At 36.7% G+C, this 13851-nt stretch overlaps 1 protein-coding gene across 1 annotated transcript in view; it reads right to left on the reverse strand.

Moving 5' to 3' along the window:
• Positions 1-13851, reverse strand: part of LOC124156065 (neuroligin 4-like) — a 440414-nt gene that overhangs the window by 137929 nt on the left and 288634 nt on the right. The window contains exon 3 of the mRNA XM_046530372.1: positions 11363-11482. The gene's annotated coding sequence lies outside the window, so the exon portion shown is untranslated. The remainder of the gene's footprint in view (positions 1-11362; positions 11483-13851) is intronic.

A 13851-nucleotide genomic window follows, 5' to 3' on the forward strand; every position in this document is an offset into this window, starting at 1 on the left:
AAAAATAAATTTTAACTAAGCAAAAATTTTTTGCAATAAAGAGCGCTTTGAACTCCAATACGACTCCGCAGGGGAGTGAAATATTTTCTTCAAGCCTTAAGTCCCTTCAAGAAATGAAAATACAAATCAAAATGGTATTGTGTATGAACCCGAAAATGTTCGATAACTGCAGTTGTGTTTTTGAGAAACTACACGTTAGTTACGCCGTTGATTTTTTATTTAACAAGAGACCTATTCAGCCACCTAAAAACCTAAACTTTTGGAAAATGACGACGTAAAGGTATAAAACATTGGATCCAGTTCATTCTAACCTATCAAAGCTGGAGATTTATCCTCGAATTGGATCCCTATTTGAGGAAGAGGTAATTTACAAATTCAGAGGGGGGTACATAGTAGATGGAAACATTTCCCGATGTCACAAAATCTGCGCAGGAGATTGAAATCTAAATAACTACACCTCCATTGAGTTACAGCGGCGCGCCGATATGATTAGGACATAGGCGTCGGGATTGACGCGAAGCCGTGAAAAATAAAAGCCCACAGAAAATCGATGATTTGAGACAAATAATTCGTACAGGTAATATTTAAAAGAAATTCTCTTTGCCCTGTAGAGATACCATAGGTGGAATGTGTAAATGTGTACAAATGAAGAAAATAAATATAAACGAAATCATACGCGGTACTATTTCAAATTAAAACGTTAAGGGTGCCATACATTTAATTAAAACAGCCAGGAATAACTTTTGCACTCCTTTTTTAAACATAGTCTCATTTACAATCAATATAAGTTTTCCTGCGCTATTGAAGTGCACCAAGAAGAAATCTTTTTCCATGTCTTTCACTATCCATGCACCACAGTTTTCACCTTTACGTCATTTTGGATATTCTCTTATTGATGACTATAGTCAAGGAAACATATATTCACTACACGTAATCGAGAAGGTTGGATATATTAGGAAGTTTATATGAATACCGTCCCATACCCTACAGAATAAAATACACAAAAGCTAACAGTCGTAAATTAATAGCAAAGTAACTAACAGAAAAGAGAATACTAGGCTATAAGGAGGACTTTTAATGAAGAGAGGGTGAGGATAGATTAATAGATTAAGCTTGGTTCTTTGAGTTGAGAGTAGTTTTTGAGAAGTACCTTGCGGCATTGGCGGGGAGGAGGAAAGAGAAACAAAGGAGAGGTGTGCAGCGCGGCTCTCGAAGAAAGAAAGTTTTGTGAGGAAATTAGTAGTCGGGTGGAGGGGTTAATTAGAGACGATGGGATGCTGAAGTCCTTGATAAAGGGTAGAGCGCTCAGTAAACCCAAAGGAAGCCGGAGCAGCACAAAAGTTTTAAAAGGATGAGAGTACGAAAGAAGGTAAGCTGAGCTGAAAGACATCATGGGCAAAATCGCAGCAAAGGCGAGAGACAAACGGTAGGACAAGCTGATAAATATATTAGCTTTAGAAATGCCGCCTTTTTAGCCCCCTGAAGCTGCTTGAAGAGCTTCTATCAACGTACTTCTCATCAGGATTTCTTTTTTTTATTCCGTTATATGGTAAACATAGTTTATTTTTAAGATCAACGAATTTTTTTAATACAAACCAATATTTCCACTGAAATTCTGGAGACTTAACCGGAGCTAGGATTTTTTTATTTTGCAAATTTATTTTTCATAGGCGACGCTTAATGTGAGACCCAATGAATATTAAAAACACCGATTTAGAAAAAAAAACTTACCGACCGTCACAATAACCACCCTCAATCAACAATATTCGCAAATTAACAAAACGCAGAAGAAAAGCCTAGGAAGATTAATGTAAATTAGAGGTTTTTTGGTTCACGATACAGACCTGCTTACACGCATTGATTGAATACGAGGAACACTCTACATATCAAGCAAGCGATTGGTGTTGGGAATTCCACAATGAGAGCAATATTAACTATTAACTTTTTTCATGCACTAAGGTAACGGCCCCCGGCCTCCCAGCACAATGGCGACCAAGATTTAGATACACCCAAAGGTTTTCAGTTGTTAGGGTCGTTCCGAAGAAAAATTAAGCGAAGAAAAGCTACTCGGCATAATGGAGAAACGGTAATACTGTTGAAGGCAGAAACAAAGGCGACACATTTACATACCCCCACCTTATAATGCTAATCTACTTCACAAATCATCCATAAGGTAAAGCTCCTTGTAACGCTCTCAATCACTAAAGCCACCGTTTCGAACTCTAAGGAAGTAATAGGTAGTTTTTCTTAAGTACGATATATTTTGCACGCTCCTCTCAAAAACATTTTTCACTACACGAAATGGCAGATAAAGTTTATTTTCAGTTTCATTACGTTATACTGTGCGACTTCTATCATATAAAGATAATTCTTGGATAAATTATACTGAGAAATAGAAAAAATGAGAAATAGCACCCGAAATGTTGCCATTTTTGTCCTACCTATTGGCGTGAGAGCCGATAAAATTTTACCATAAATAAATTTATTTTCCGATACAATTTTTCATTCCGGTAGAAAGTGCGGTTACGTCACTATTAGGGCATCAAAGCGTAATTGTCACCAATGTACTATATTCAATCAACTTATATATTTCGTTCAAATATAATTTCTTCCTGTGAACTAAAATAGCTAAAAATATCTGGCGTAAAATTCTTGAAAGCAGTAGAGCCCTGACTGTGGGAGCTGGACTTCTTTAAGCCGCTTATTTAATAGTAGGTACTTCAGGACTATGTAAAGTCGTTTCAGCGAAGTTACTCCAAAAATACGCCCACATTTTCCATGCAGTGGGCCACAGAGGTATAAATATTTGGCTATGCTCGATAAAAGCATCTAAAATCATTATTTTAGAATATGTCAATGTTTAAAGTGGTATAATTAATAAAAAATTGAAATCAAACAACTTTAATCAGAATCATGGGACAAAAGCGTGTTTTACATTTTATAGGACCTAATTACTAACGCTTCACGCTTGAGGACACTTTCTTCTTTCTTAATATTCCTCAATTACTCTCATATCTCCCGTCCCATTTTATTGTCAGCTAAAGGAGATGTGTATTCAGTGGAGTACGCCTCAGCGTATTATCTACGAAATTCGTCTGAAATTCAACTGCTTTCATCGCTTTTGGGCTAAATGAATTTTTCAAAGCGACTCAACGATGTCACTCCAGATGTTGCCCCCTTTCTACAGAGATGAGACAGAATGTAACGGAATATTCAGCGCAACTAATTTAGAATGTATGCTCGCAATGCCATTCCAAGGATTGTGTCCTTAGGAGGCGTGAATGTTTTCATGTTTTTAAATAATACCCTTAAGACAACTTCAAATCCTAAGCGCATGAAACCTGCCCTCGTAAAATAAATGACTTATTGTCACACTAAAGCCTATTACTCTCATGGTAATTACGGTACCTGAGTCTGAGAAATTTAAGAATAACAGCGCTGTTTCCTTTCACAGACAGCTCTGAGAAAAAAGTAAGAGGGGATATATTTACTCATCTTAAATAACGCCCATCCTGCCACAATGCAACCTTTTCACTCGCAAACTCACCTTTTGCACAATTAACAGAGCAAAAAAAAATTAGTTTACTCCAGCGTATGAGTGGACTACGTTATAATAAATTTCACTGTTTTTTTCACAAGCAAGTAAGCTGTACATAAAGCTTATTATTTTAAAATAGGGAAACATATGAACCCATGATACGAGCGACTGATGTTTCATTTGACCGATAAATATGTTTACATTGTAGTTTCCTCCATACCTAACTCCAGGATTTAATAGCAGACGCTGAAAAACGGTGGTGAGGAGATTGATATAAATTATATCGTAGGTGTGCCATTTTCCTTAATTATTGGTAATATATTCTCTCAGAAATGATTCGCTACATATTAGGAGATGCGAGTACTTTAAATGTTTGGAAGTGGCACGACTCTCAACAACACCGGTTCTGTGCTTATTACAAATTCTCGAAATGGCCTTATTGATTTTCATGGTAGAAAAACGCTAATATAAATACCCACGTTAGATGGATTTTTATAAATCCATAATTAAAGACATCTCATTCTAGAAAACTAATATTAAGATAACGATGGAGTAAAAGTTAATGTTGGATAAATTTTGGTTGGATAAATTCTGATTCGCATGCCAAATCCGCGGAATTCAAGCAAAACTTAAATATTTACTAGGCAATTTTGGTCCTTCCAATACACCTCAAAGGAATGAATAAAGATTCCAATTTTATTTACCAGCGCCGAGCACGCTTTAACTCCGCGATTCCATTAATTATTCATTGAGTCCCCGAAATTGGTCTCAAAACGTGAGAAGCCAAACAGAAATTTCCCAATAGTACGTATGTAAATTTCCTCTGTCAAAAGTTGAGTTACTTACCTTAGGAATTCTTGAGTGGGTAAAATTTGATTATCAAAGGATCAAATTCGATTTCCCTACCGCATCCTACAGCCTCTAAAATGAAGTACCCAAAAATTGCCGCGCAAGCGAACGATATCCCTAAATAATAATAATTATGGGTACTACAAATATCATTTTTATCTTACCGATTTTAACTCTGGAGAGAAGGAGAAAGTAGTCCATAAATAATCAAATAAAAATAAAAACTAAATTTTCAATCTACAAAAATAAATTAATCACGGTCTAACCTTCTTTTATGATTCAGAATTATCTTCACATTTCCAATACCTAATTGCAATCTTGCGTCTCCCATTGAGCTCGCTGACGTTCCGCCTTTTAATCGAAATAGCGGAGAAGAGACTTGGTAAACTTTAAGGAGTTCTTCTGCCTAAGAATTCATTCCACAATCGCAACGCCTGAAATTCTCAATAGCTGTTATATTTTCAATCGTCTCATTGTTTTATATAAACTAATATTGTGTACAACTATTGATTTCAGGCTTAACTGTGAGAAACCTGTCCATTATGAAAAATGAAATAACAAGCTTTGTTAGGCTCATTAATACATTTAAAAAAGCAAAACCCAGATGTTTCAACATAGTTTCATAACATACGTGACGTTGTATTTTTGCCGGCCTTGGTAGCGATGGGGTAAAGTCCTCGCCTGCCAAACAAGAAGTCGCGGGTTCTAGCCCCAGGCGGGTAGGTTTCTCCAATCCAGGTCATGGTTGTTCGTGTACGTACAATTGTTAAATTCGTTGAAATCCCCGAAATAAAATGATCGATATGAGCTGTATTCGGTGGTTTGGGAATAAAATTAAAAAATAATAAAATTTCATGAAACCCCTTTGTGCTTTTCCAAATTTATTAGTGAACCTATAAAAGTTCATTTTTACAAGAAACTAAATATAATGTATTCTTTCCTGTAATTCCATAAATATTATGTATTTTAATAGTAAAAATCAACATTTGCGGAGGCTCACTACATTGTAAAACACCATGCTCATCATTCACGCACTGAAAAGGCCCGCTTTGACAATCGGAACGCAACCGGAACATAACCTCAAGGAGATATTAATCCCCCTTAGTCCTCCTCACGCATACATCTGCATTCATTCGATGCCGTTCGAGAGCTAAGAGAGCAGCACTTATTCCGGAAGAATCTTCTCCCCCTATACGCAATGGTCCCCATCTTCCATGGGGGGCAAAGGATCTTTTCCTCAAACCCTCCTGCTGCACTAAAGTACGGCTAAATACTTCTATTCAATCACACATAAGCTCTTTTTGCTCTTCTTCTTCTTCCCCGTCCTCCTTTCCGAACTCCTTGTGCTACCACCTACCTCCCTTCCCGCGGACTTAGCCGTTAATCCCACCACAAACTCCTCCTCTGCTCTTCCTCCACACCACTCCAAACCCTTCGGCCCACTTCCCCCGTTATTGCTCAACTTCGCCTCAACTTCCGACCACTTTTAAATGCTTTCCCGAGCGTCAACCCCCTTTTCCTTCGGGGTGCCACCCAACCCCTCCCCCTTTCTTCTTTTTATCATCAACTACCTTCTGTGCCGCTCAACGGGGGTAGGATGGGGATCCCCTTAGCCATCAGCTTTTGCTCTCCTTTCCTCGCCCAACTCAAGATGCCGAGACGACGGGGAGAGACGAAGAGAGAGAGAAAAAAAGGCCAAATGGGAAGGAAGCGAGCCTGCCATAGGCTTTACCGCGGAAAGCGCTTAAGGGGCGATCACACAACTGAAGAGTTGCGTGACGTACGAATTACCGGATCAAACAAATGGAGCAACTTCCTAATGAAAAATATCAACTAAGTTAACACTATGATGTTGCTTTTAGTATAGCAGCATTTTGAAGGCATATATTTTTTGAAGAATGTTTAAGATTATAAGGCATTAACCTATTTTCGCCCATGATAATTTCTGCTTGGGTTTGTGAAGATAGTGAGACAGGTTGATCTTATCTTCTCTGATAGGTTGATTGTGAAATATTTTGGGGATTCATCAAATTTTTTTTCAAATCAACAATTTTTATAGAATAGCTAGTTGCCACAGAGTTACTCCGGGTGGCAGCGAGATCAGAATATAATGCTGTTCTATTTCTACGAGTGATCTTTTTAGAAAGAATGAATATTCAGAGAAAGCGTATTTTTGGATGAAGGAAAGTTAAAATAACCTATAAAATGCAATTCCTTCTCTACTTTTATGATACTTGTGTGTTATTTAAGGGCATTTGGTGTCCATATTGAATTCCGGTATCGCATCCGTCTCTTTCCGTCAGGGGGCTTCTCTCGAACGGCTTCAAAAATAAACTAAAAAGTGAATTGACTCTATGCAAGCTTCAAAACCACATCTGAGACAAATTGATAGTAAAAAGGTGTCCCATTTGCTCAGAATTTTTGGCTGTAGCCATATAGCTGCGGTGGGCGGAAATGGCTTAGGAAGGTAAAAGACTGGAGGTGTTCGAGATGCTGGTGAGGGAAAGAATGGAGGAAGTGAACGGAGATAAGGATCGACAAAATACTGTACATGGTGGGTGAGGATAGGCAGCTTCTACATGAGATGCGAAGGAGACAGAAGAAATGGATGGAGGCAGTACTTAGCGGCGAGGGGATGTTGAAAACAGTGATAGAGGGAAGAATGTTAGGTAAACGAGGGAGAGGAAGGAAGGAACAGGAATTACAGATGGAATGAATGGGAATAGCACTTATTGTGAATTGAAGAGGGAAGTGAATGAAGAAAGGGGAGCTGCCTGAATGATGCTAAAATACTCCATGAAAACCTACCTTAATCGGTAGAATACTCTAGTAACAATACTAAAAAGGTAAAAGTCCAGTGGGTGAGTAATTTATGACTAGGCTTTAGTTATTTTATGAGCCTAAGAATTAAGCAGTATTATTAAAGAATTATGGGTTGCATGGATAAAAAAATTGCTTCAATAGACCATGTATCATTAAAAAGTTTTTTTCGAATTATCAGAAGGAGAAGAATGCAAGTTACAGGTGAACTTTACTGCTCTCACAATTTCCACCCATTTAATTCACCTTATTGTAGCTATAAACCCTAAGAATGGTAAATTCACTTCGATTCGTGAATTTTATGTTGCAAAATTAGAATATTTTTGAGTTTCTGTGACAAGATTAGGATTTTTGTGTAGTTGTTTCCCAAATTAATGGGAGTTGCACACGCTAATTATGGAATCAAACAGCCGAAAACTTCAAAATGAACACCACGATCTAAGAATGATTCCGTTGACTTATTTTATGATTTAAGCTAATTTTAAACCACGTACGCAAAATCGTTTACATGAGGTATCTAATTACGAAACTTACCGTTGAAACTAGTCCTACTATAAAATTTGTTCATAAGCTCTCACTGATTCATTCCCCCTTCTACTGAGCAACCGTGAGGGAAACACGAAAATAGTTTACCAGGTTTGACCAAAGTCTTAATAGTCTTCATCTACAGAAATTTGATCATGATACCAGAAGTTTTACGTTATGATAATGGCTATTAATTGGTCAAAAATGAAGAAGCTTCTACTTATTCTTGTTTCCATGAGCTACAATTGATTCACTTCTGTATCTCAAACCTGTCGCGGCGTTTGACTTCCTGGAGATCGAATTCGAAAAGAGAACCTACTCGTGTCGACTTTCCTCCATGAATGGGAATACATCTATGCATATATAGATACACCTATACACAAGATTCCCATGTACACAGTTCAAAGCCCTTGTGCCACCGAGGTGGGAGTGGGGAAGCCACCAATTTCCTCACCCTCCAAAGTTTAAGTCCTCGGGGAGAAAATCCTCCGTGCTCCTTCAACCCCATCGATCCCGCCATCTTTTTATCTGCTTCTCCCTTTCCGCCGCCTTTCAGCCCTGTTTCCCGCACGCACTCGAGAAAAAAACTTCCCACCTCCCCAAAATTCCTCCTTTTAGCGCCACTCCAAGTCCTCGCCCGTCCTCTGTCAAGGAGGAGAACACCTCTTTCCCCTCCCAACCTCCACCACACCCGACGTGACCCACCCTTCGCCCTTACTCCATCTCAAACCCTTTCTTCCTTTCCTTCTTCTTCACTTATGCTTTGCTTCCTTACATTGCCTACCTCCTAAGCTCCATCCCCTTGCTCCACCTGACTAGAGGTATAGAAAACCAGCACATATTCAGTGTTTCCATGCAGGTAAATGCTTAAAAATTCAACATACCCGGATATGTGGCTTTTGCTTTTGTAATTACTCTTAGGGAGGGTACGTGATGCCTAGTTAGCGTTAGCTAGATCATGATACTTTCATAGCCTTAACTTGAGAATATATGAAAGTCGATGTAATGAAAAGTAGTGGGGAATAGCCTATGGTTAAATAATAATATTAGTAAGAATAATGAAAATAAGTCTTTATTCGGGCAAGATTGAGACTATTAAGTCCCCTCTTCCACCAAACCTCTCGATATGGTCATTGCAAACATATTTAAAACGGCAAATAAACGTTTGCAATACAAAAAATATACAATATACACTATTACTGAAATGTCAAACAAGATGAGCAAGTATATGTGAAAATTTTGGGCAAGAAAAGATATAAATTTTCATGGATGAAAACATGAGGATAAGGGTGTCCTTCAGAAAAAAAGCCACTGCAGGATAAGTAAATAGGTGACCCCAAAGGGAAGACACCGTCAACTTAAATGATTTAAACATACCCGGGTGTACATGGCGTTTGCGGTTATAAGTAATCCTAGGAGAGGTGTTACGAAGCCTTGTTGGTGTTAACCGGATCATGATACTGCCATAAGCTTAGATGGAAAATATTTGACAGTTTAGTATACAAAAGTAATGGAGAATACCCTTTAGTAAAATTTTGGTGATCTCAAATGGAAGACTTCAATAATTCTTTTTATCATGCTCCGAAAAAATTGTAATAGATATATTTAATGCAGTAATCCCTTACATTTAGAGGAAATAAGTTTAGAATACCTATCATTCCCGGTCTTACGGTCCCATTTTTTTCTTTTTGGCAAAGTATTAATTGTTGAAAAGTTAAGATTTTAAAGTCGGCCCGCACAAAAAATGGAAAAAATACATTCTTGAAGATATTATTGTAATTTTTCAAAGTTTATATGCATTCAAAAGTTCACAAGAATCTTATTTTTAAATTCATGGCATTTTCAATATGATAGCGAAAGTACAAAACAAGTAATACGTGGCCAAAAAGGACCGGCTAATTGGGAGAGACGCGTAAAAATTTGCTTGGTTAAGTGAAGATTTTCAGAAGGGTTGCTTTTATTACTGAACGGCATGTATCATATACTATATTTCGAAAAAATTAGGGGAAATTAGGAAAAAATCTAATGAATTTGATGCCAAGATGAGTTACTTTATGGAATTTATTCATATTGAATGAAAATCAAAGTATATTTTTCCACATAAAATATTTTATGCAGAAAAACATCCTTTAATTTTCATTCAATAGGAAAAATCTTTCGAAAACGTCTTTTGAATAATTGGGGCTTTTATATCCTAATGTGAATAGTATATGAACGAAACCTCAGGAAATAAGAAATAACCACTGCTCAGTGCGACGGCCTATTTGAAAGTGGACTGTCTCATAAAGGTAATCAATTTAATTATCAATAATAAATATGCATAAAATATCAATTAATAATGAATTGAAATATAATCAGGGCATGGTAAAACTTTCATCTTAGAATAACATATAAATTGGATATTTGTTAGCCGTCAATAATACTCGGAAATCGCTGTGACCCTTTACCCGTACTCAATATGTCGTTCCTTCCTTCTTCTCTTCCCGTTCCCTACTATTCTCTGCTCCGATCTATCACCCTTTTCCTCACTTCCTCCCTCTTGCTTCACTCTCCTCGAGTTTCCGTTCAATCGATCCGTGGGAGTGAATGCGCTGAGGAGAGGCCGGGATATTGAGCCGCTCATTACCTTCAGCGAAACACTCGCCGACTTCTTCAAGATCTTCTTCAAGATTTCGCACCCGTACCTTGCAAAGTGCTTACGTCAAACGGATGCCCGCCCACCCAAAGCACTCAATCAGCACGAAATGTGGGCGTATGCGTTAATGGAAACATTAATTACACACTCTGGAGCAGCTTTTCCAAAATCAGAGGAAAACAAACTCATCAAGGGAAGATTTTCATGAGAGCGATAGACTTGGATATAAAAAAACTAGAACGATAGCCATTGTAAAGTATTTGAGAAGTATGTAGGTACCGATATCCTATACGTATCTAACATGTAGCGCAGTGTTGTAGCATTGGAGGGTTTTCCTTATTACAATCCGCCGCCCCGTTTGAGTCTTTAAAAGAGAGCTAAAACCCTCAATAAACAACTTTAAAAATGATGGTACAAAATAACAGTTTTTGAGTCCTAAAAATATCTTATTTTCAGGTTCAAAAATCCCGAAATATTCTGGAAGAGGACCCCCATTTGCCCTAAGGTGTTTTCCATACACCGAAATCTCCGGTGAACCCCCACCCCCATTTAAAAATCCTGGCTATACCAATGATGAAGGATGACTATTAGCTGTATCCAAGGACAAGTGGATGATCTCTGAATAGCACGAAATACGCACGATGGTAAAAAGGCACGGTTAAATATTATGATAAACGCAATTGAACGTAGACACTTAGAAAAAACCTAAATTTGAGTCGTAATAAAAGCAAAAAATAGTCTCGCCGACGAAATGAAAAAACCTCCACTAACAATAGCATAAAACGATATCATCACTATGAACAGGATTATTTCCTACAAGGTAAATGCACCTAAGGGAGTATAAATCACGTTGCTGAATGCTGGAGTACAAATCGTGTGCCGCTCATTGGGCATACTCAGTGTATGCAATCTGCAATTACACTGATGCCTGTATTTACAACATTTTATGTTCACCGTTAAATCCATGATTTTGAGAAGGTAAATACTTTACTTACCTCAATATTCCTCGAATTTTTAAGCTCCAATGCTGTCGGCTCAAATCCGAGAGCTTTGAGAGTCAGCACTACCAGCATACATAATCATCTCAGAAAGTCCTTGCAAAGTGTACTTCGAATCTGAAAAGAAACGAGTAACAGGCTGGATTACTTACAAAAAATGCATATAGTACTGACACAAGACAGTCGCTATAATTTTCGTAAGAGTACGTATTGATGACAAAAACTTAGAACGAAATCGGCATGTACTTTAGACGTTAAAGTAATTGAATTCAGGGAGGGGAAACAAGTAATTATTTTTTTACAATAATCTATATTTTACTATGGTTAATTTACATATGAGAAATTTTCCCAAGGATTCAAATTTAAAGTACGTATAGCAGCAAAAATCTATGCGAAAAACGTTAGGAAGCATTGGGCTTGCTTTTTTAATTCTTACTTCTCCAAATGGATCTAGACAATATCATCAATTAACAAGTTGCCGGTAATAAAATATTACTTTTCTAGTAAATACAAGTAAAGTTGGTAACAGGATATTCACATGAAAATCTGGACACATGTTTTGGAAAGAAATGATAACATTAATGTGTCACGTAAGAAAAATAATTCGACTGCGATATTTATTTTCGCATTTCAATTCCCGCGTTGTTATCATGTTTTAGATTCATTCGAGAGGAAAAGATTTTCCAGAGATGAAAATTTCAAATATCGTGATTTGATAAATTGGATGTTCAGGAAATCCACCGCATAACGCTGACCATTATGCTTAAGAATCCACATCACTTCCACTTGCGCCGTCTCTTTCAATGTGTTTTTTTGTTTTAAAATTTAACTAAAATTTTCAAATACTCAAGATTAGTAGCAGCCCGACTCTGTAGTTTTTTCCTGACTCTCTGTAGTTTTGTTTTTTTCTGTGGACTCATTTTTTATGGCAAGTAATGACAATCTTCATGATTAGGCAAACAATTTTGTGGAAAAATATAATTAATTAGAAAACAATGTTTTTAGCTAATGTATGTATTATGAATACTGGTATCGTAATCATTACATTTTGCCTAAATAAATGGAGATTTACATAAAATAAAAGCCAAAATCAACCCCGAACACTTGTATATAAATGAATCAAAATTTAAAAAGCAATTAGGAAAATAAAATTCGGAGAACGTTTAGAAACACACTGCAAATATTTTAAGAAAGATGAAATCTCTCAGGTGTGGCGCAAAGAATATAAGAATCAAAGGTAACCTTTGTAACTGGATGAAAATATGGGAGGAACATGCAGAAAATGCTACAATTAAGGAGAAAATTACAAAGTGATATGGAGCAAGGAATGGAAAACAGGAATTAAGCGGATTTTTCCTGTTTCACTCCGCACTGATGTACTATTTTGTCCGTAGAAAAAAATTAATTTTGAATATAACATTTGTTCCTCATTTTGGTACTATACCTAAAGGGAAGCTACTCTGTAATTAAAATTTTATGGAAATTCTCATCAGCGGTCTACAGCATCAAAATTAGGTCGCATATAATAAAATTAATGAGTTGAAAAAAACGTTTTCAACGTAATCCATCCTATTAAGTAATACATTCCATGAAAAAATAAAATCACGAAACGAGACCATTTAAATGAAAAACTTCCACCAAACACCGTGAAATGAAAAAATAAAATATATTTTTGCATAGAAAAACTTGTTCTATCAATTAAACAACTCATTCCCAGAATGCGGTGCCTACCTTCGATAATGCGGCTATATTCCAACTCCTTTTTTTATAATTGGAGCTTGGAGTTATGACATAAATTATCGATACGATCAACTCCCTAACCTATTTTATGCCTTCAATTTTAAACTAGAACTTTTCTGCATTAAGGCTCAGTAATGACGACAAAGTTTTTCGCCTAGTACAAAGCTCTGGTAATCAATTTTTGGGATTCTGTGGCCCTATTATAAAAAAAATAATAGTTCCCAGTTCCGATAATTGTTCCACAGCCCATCCATTCTGTAGCATTTTCGGGTCACATTTCCTCTCTCGGCAATATCAGCCCTATTCCAGGAACTATTTTAACAATTCCGGAAAGAAAATGCTTACTAGAAGTTGGCGAATCAGGTTTTTAGAGGGAGTCAAAAATATTTTAGCGAGTAACACCTTAGTAATTATAAAATTAGAAAAATAACGCTCTGCCCTCGACGCATTTTTACCAATTCCTGCGAACGCAATGTAACATCAAAATTAAAATCTCTATTTTCAACTTAAGGACAAAATAATTGTTTTCTTACCGAGTCAAACCAATTTTACTTTATTTCTTCTTTCATTTAAGTTAACTTTATTTTAATAAACCCTGAAACAATAATAAAAGGATATAAATAAACTATCAGTGTTTAGTGCTTTCTTTGCAATCTTTGTAATCTTACTGAATACCTAAAATTTATGCTCTCAAGTCTTGACAAGGAAAAATACTATTATCGTTTTGAGGATTATGCTTTTTCCAG

Source organism: Ischnura elegans, chromosome 3 (assembly GCF_921293095.1).
Source record: "Ischnura elegans chromosome 3, ioIscEleg1.1, whole genome shotgun sequence".
In the NCBI taxonomy this organism is placed as follows: Eukaryota; Metazoa; Arthropoda; class Insecta; order Odonata; family Coenagrionidae; genus Ischnura; species Ischnura elegans.